Genomic DNA, 6314 nt, shown 5'->3' on the forward strand with positions numbered 1-6314 from the left:
GACCAGTCCTGACATGTTCACCAGTGAGAGAGTGCACCCAGTTCTGGGTTCTGGGACAAAGGAAATTGCAAATGATTTCTCTGGCGGAGCACCTGCCAGCATTCTGGGCATCCGTGGGTGTTCACCCCAGGACTCCCCCAGTCACTGGGCCTTGGAGTGCAGGCGTTCACGGCGACCTTGGGAAGCGCAGTGAGGACACTCACTCTAAGGCAAGAACAGACACAGGGGGGCACGGAGGGCCCCGCAGCTGGAGACAGAAGCACGGGCCAGGCCCCCGGGGCTTGACCTGAGTACAAGAGGATATTTTTTAAAGGAAATGCCAGATAATAACTGGAGATCTCTTAGGATGCCCTGCTCAAAAGCTTTTGTTTTGAGAAAAAGGTTACACTTACCGCCTTGTTTAAATTCACGGGTAGTTTTCAGTGACCTGTTTAAGAAGGCAAGGAGACTTAAAAGGCCGGGGAGGGGGTCCTAGTGAGGAGAGGAGGGGAACGGAGACGACGTTCACCTGCCTGTGCACGATGCGGGCTCCTGGGGCCATTTTGGAGACTGGCAGAGACGGCCTCCGCAGGAAGTTGGTGTAAGTGGCCAGTCCGGCTGCCCAGTCCTCCTCCAGAGTGGCTTTGGGGAGGCCCAGGACTCCTGAGATGAGAGAGTGAGGCCTGATTATCAGCAGGGAGGGATGCTCTGGGGACACGGCCCTCAAAGATCCTCCAAACGTCTATGGGGACTCATCGGTTCCCTGAACATGTGCGCTGGGAGGAGGGGGAGGGACAAGGTCTCCACACTGGAGGACACAGGGAGCTGCTGGGAATAAGTCAGATAAAGTGCAGACCGGGAAATGGCCAGCTCGGGCTGCCAAGGCTGTCAGGAGGCACTGGGTCAAGCACTGGCAAGGACCCAAGGGAGGAGCAGTGAGGCCTAGATCTGCAGTCCCGATGGGGCCACCGCGGGGCCGAGGCCCGCGGCCAAAGCCTGAGGCTGCAGCTGCCGCTGTGACAGACGGGCCTGGTGATGCCCAGGCTGCAGAGAACTTGGAGAACTTGGGGGCGCTGCTCTCACACCGGCTGGTGGGCTGCACCCCGGGCTGCCCATTTGTGAAGGCACAGGGACTGCATTTTTCAAAAGACCAACACACACGCCGAACCTTCGTCCTCGTCAGTCTGTCTCTGGGAGTGAGAACAGAATGCCCTCGGTGGCAGTATTCATTACAGTGAAAAATCAGGAGTTGCATTTCCGATCATAAAGGGTGGCTGAAACATAAGTGTACGAGCCTTTGTGAAAGATCACATTTCTGAAGACGACATGATGCCAGGAGAACTGTAAGACGATGGTCATGAAAAGAGTGGTCTACCGAAGTCCATGTGCGAAATGCACAGAGAACCAGAGATGCCCCAACACCCTTAAAATGCTTTCCCTTGTTTTGAGTGACGGGCAAGTCTCAGACCCTCCTTCACTTACCGCCTTCTTCCGTTTTCTTCCGTTAGACTGCTTTGCACACCGCCTGAGTGAGGACGAAGGAGTCCTGTGTTGGGAGGGAGAGAAGTCGGGGAAGGGAGGACTTGGGTGTCCCAGGGAGGCGGTGGACAGAGACCCGGAGCAGATGCTTCCTCCCTGTTTTCCCACGCCCCCGTGGTGGGCCACCCCTAGGTTCTTTGGAAACTGGGGAAGGACATACCATGTAGCTACTCATTTTTAATTGAGAACTGTCCTACATAGCTTAGCGCAGAAACTTGGATCAGACGGGGAACAGAGACTCAGCCAACATCACATGAGAAGTCATGAGGAAGGATCAGGAAATGCAAACTGTAACTTCTGCCCAACGATTTAACCACAGCGCTTCCCTTCAGAGCCTCTGTGGCTGGTCTGAGGGATGTGAGAGATCTCCCACCAGACTAAACGCGGGCGGAGACGGGTAGTGTCCACAGGGAAGGGAGGGTTTGGTAGGGCAGGAAAGAAGGCCGTTTAGACCAGGACGCTGAGAAAGTTTCCTCCCTCTGCCACCGCCGGGCAAGGGAACTGAGGCCGGGCCATCCCCTGGGGCCTTCCTCCTCAGCGAAGTGTGGGCAAGGAGGCTGGTGAAGTCTGGCCCTTCTGTGACATCTTCAGCGGCCCCGAGGAAGGGTGGCCAGGCTGAGCCTCAGTGATAGCCCGTGGCTTCGGTGCTCAATTTAAGGACGTTTTCTCAGGGGGTCACCTGCCCTCACTAAATCATCTGAGGATCTGAAATACCCACTTGTAGACACTTTAAATGGACTCGCTGGCGACCTTCGACAAGTTTCCACGTGACCTGGAGGATCCCCAGTCACAATCTAGAGAAAGGGAACAGCCGAGAGCCCCAGTGACGGTGGAGACTTGTGGGGGGTTGTGACAAGTGGCAGAGGGCGTGGTGATTTCGGCCTGGTGACCCCTGGGGCCCAGGACAGCATTTGGGGGTCTGGTGATGTTGGAAGACTCGTTGCACATTTTTGCAAAACTAGTTTTCTTTGGCAGCTTTATTTTGTAGTTCCTCTTACGATTTGCCCATTCGAAAAGATGAGAAGGAGTGTCTCGTTTTCATTCACATTACTTTGGATTTTCGCCAACTAGGGACGCAGAGTGTCTCCTCAAGGTTACTAGCCATCTGAGTACGTTCTGCTCCCAGCGACTACTCACGTCCTCCGTCCGTGTTTCTGTTATGGTGTTTGTCTTGCTGTCCATCGGACGGTTTGTTTAGGATTGAAGGGTTTCTTTATAGAACCCCGATACCGAGACCAACTCTTCAGCGGACCGTAGACACCGCACGCGGCTGCTCCTCGCCCGAAGCTACGGACGTGGGCATGTCTTCTGTTACACGGAAGAGTTCAGGTTCCACCTCAAATTGATCTTTCCTTCTCTGCATGGTGTGTGTGTGTGCATGGGGGTTTGAGTTTTCTCTAAGAATTACTCCTTTACTCCAAAGTTATATTGATACTTTCTTAATCTCTTCTAAACTTACTCTTTTGGAGTAAAAATCCTACCATTCATTGCAGATGCTGCTCTTTCCCATGGCGGTGAGTTTCCCAGGTACTTTGTATTTTTGTTGTCAGTGAGCGTGGTTTCACCTAGGAGAGGTCCCCAGACCCTCAGCGGGCCAGTGTTCCTCTGGTACTGGGTGCTGTTGGCTTCAGGTTCTTGGAGGACGTACGAGACCCAGACCCACCACTGTGGTCCTTTCGAGGCTCAGGATCCTCGTACGACACAGGTCACTCAACCTCTGACTTGTCGCATCTGAGGTCATGACTTGAGATGACTTCGCAGAGTGGCAACTTTTCTCTGACCAGATGAAAAGCTTCACGGCCATCTCTCTGGTAAGCAGAGCTTTTCCAATCCCTTCTTCACACAAATAACAGTCATTCAAGGACCCTTCTTGATGTGGGCACCCCAGGTCTATCTTCCTCACTCGAACGTGCCCACGGCCCTGTCTCCTGCCCTACGTAGACACCAAAACTCAAATGCAGCTCCCAAGCTTCCTTGCCCAGGCTTCGCTGCACCTGTTGTCAAGGGTTATCTTAGCTGTGAGTTCTCTGTACATTTGGGGTATCCGATGATTCTCCATGTTGTTGGGAGCGTGGCTGTGCCTTTACTATGAGCATTTTCTTCTCCTGATAAAACAGTGTGTGCATTTGTAGTGTGGGAGGTGGGGGTGAACACGACAGCTCGATCTACCTTGCTTCCAGGAGTCTTCCCTCCTCACCCGCCGGTGGAACCCATATCCATGAGCACCACTCCAGCAAACTGTGGTAGACCAGAAACACCAGTGATTCCTCCGCCTGGATTCCGTAGACCCGCGTGAACCTTCACAGTGGGGGCCCTTCACAGCCTTCAGCACGGCGGCTCATACCCCCTCAGAGCACATTTTCCTCGTGGCTTCTGAGACATACTTCCTTAATTCTCCTCCAGTCCTGCTGGTCAGTCTTTCTCCATTTCCTCTGAGAGCTCATTTGTCTCTACCAGTCCCATCCCCTACCTTACTCTTGATAGCATCGGACTCACACGTTTTCTTTTCTGAATGTCACAAAAGTAGTCCGAGCTTGCTCAAAGCATCAATGAGTGTAAGAAACCCTGTAATTGCTGGATCACGTACAGACACACGCTTACACTCTGCAGAGATACAAGGCTTCAGAACTTCATCCCAACCGAAAATGTAAGGTGAAAGAAAACAGAAGGATTAGGTTGGGTGTGTGAGACAAAGATTTTTTGTGTTTTCTTTCTATGAACTTTGCAAACCAGTGTATTGAGAGAGTTGGATTCAACAGAGTGAAAACCAAATCTAGTTTTATTCCCAATTCTGAGACCCCTGAAAACCTGGTCTCTTGAATCTTTCTCTGTACCTCTGAATGAAATGTTGGGTAAAACTTCACTGCTTTTCAAATCATCAGAGATAAGAAAGAAGTAGCCTCTTTTTCCAGGCTTCGAGAAGGTAAGTGCAGAGTAATATTAAACCTTCAATCTCCTGTCTAATTTAAAACATCTTTCTTTCTCTCCGACAAACCTAAGGCTTGGACACTCACCATGCAGACACGAGTTTGAATTCACTTATTTTTCATTTCTCCTCTTTGCATTTCTCTTCTGACCCGCAGAGTCAATGAACTCTTCCAGGGCCGGAGCATGGAAGACAGGAGTGAGAAGGAGGCTTCCCTCCCAGGGATCTGAAGGAACACGCATGCGTCCTTGGCCCCACATCCCCAAAGTGTGCACTGTATGCACTGAGCTCTGATTTCCAGCTCCACTGTGGGATCGCAGCCTCCTGTCTTCAGATTCGTCCTGCATAAATCACATACCACCAGTCTCGGCATCCCTCACAGTCCAGAGGCCAGACGAAGAGGCCTCACTTGACTGCAGGTGACGGAGGACGAAGACGCACACCATCCCTCCCATGGGTGGAGGGTGAAAAGTCACAATTCTGGAGAATCACCGCCAAAAGTGTTCTCTTCTGTATCTATCACCCTTTCTGGCTGTCTGATAAATTCTTCTTTATTATTTTATATAAACTCTATATGAGCCAGTTTACATAAGATGGAAATGACCCTTGGCTGCCACGATAGCTTTGGCCGTTCTTGTTTGTTCCCATAAGGTGGCTCGGCGGCTGCTCAGGCTCTGGGGCTCTTGTCATTCTCATGTTATTCTCAGACTTTGGTGCCTTTGGGGAAACAGAGAGAGAACAGAAGCTACACTTAAGGTGCTGTTGCAAGTGATGGGTGGAAATACTTTGCTTGTCACATTCCTTCCAGAGATGTGTTTGCTGATGAAAACACCGTAGTCCCAATTTTAAAACTAAAACTGTAGTTGAAGTCTGGCAGTTGTATTTAGCAAGCCTTCAGCATCGGAAAGCACACTGAAGTTTGGCCTAGAAAACTTCCATGTCACGAGAAGAACAAGCCGTACTCCAAACTGAGCAAAGTCTTGAGTTAGGCTTGAGCATGCCCAGCAGCAAGGTCTACAAATCCAATGTTCCTTCTCTCTGAAATCCGTTTTGACAAATAAAATCCCCTCTCATGAAGCGGCACGTGCTTGACCCACTTCTCTAACCCTACTTACAGTGAGAATAAAAAACAAAACAGAAAAGCAAGCCTCCCCAAATAACCTTAACTTCCAACTCAAGCTGAAAACCAAGAGGTTTCTGCATTGCAATGTGAGAGTCATGAGACTTCCAAAGAGTCATGAGACGCTAGACACGGACACAGTGTTTCTGCACGATGCTGGTTTTCTTTTCAGTGATCCTATGAAACAGTATTGTTCTCTTTTTCTGTGGAAAGTAAATGTGGCTCAGGAGGGCTGATGCTTTGCTGAAAATCACACAGCTAGTTTACAAGTGAGATTACACGGAACACAAAACATAATGATTGAAACTGACATTTTGTTGAACTCCCCAAAATATCACCAAAAACTTGCTAATAAAACAAAACATATGATTAGGATTCGCTGCAGGAGAGGGTACACAGCCTGGACTGGGAAGGGGAGTCAGAGTTAGGGTACCTACGGCCTGTGGGGTCTGCGTGCAGGTGGCTCAAGACACATATTTCAAGACAGGAAACTGGTTGGGTTTAGGCAAAACCTGCGAGCCATCATTTACTCTGGTGACATGGCAGGGTGAGGATCTTGAAGCAAGTCTTGAGAAGTAAACTCTTGCTTATAAGTGAGTCATTTATCTAAGCGAGTGGAGAGTTGTCTCAGATAAATTGACTTTCAGGACGTTACTGAAGCAGAGTGAAGTTCCTTGTTTGGTTTACACGATCTTTCGTGGGCAGCGGTGGAACAAACAACTAGGTCATGTTGACACAGGTGGTCTCAGC

General features: G+C 50.3%; 1 long non-coding RNA gene across 1 annotated transcript; it reads left to right on the forward strand.

Annotated features, from left to right (window-relative positions):
• Nucleotides 1–466: 466 nt before the first annotated feature.
• On the forward strand, nt 467–5586 carry LOC125281320 (uncharacterized). The gene is made up of 3 exons (XR_007188477.2): nt 467–3329; nt 3699–3929; nt 4602–5586. It is a non-coding gene; the product is annotated as an uncharacterized LOC125281320 (long non-coding RNA).
• Nucleotides 5587–6314: the final 728 nt, after the last annotated feature.

The sequence above is a fragment of the Ursus arctos genome, unplaced genomic scaffold (genome assembly GCF_023065955.2).
Source record: "Ursus arctos isolate Adak ecotype North America unplaced genomic scaffold, UrsArc2.0 scaffold_1, whole genome shotgun sequence".
NCBI classification, from domain to species: Eukaryota; Metazoa; Chordata; class Mammalia; order Carnivora; family Ursidae; genus Ursus; species Ursus arctos.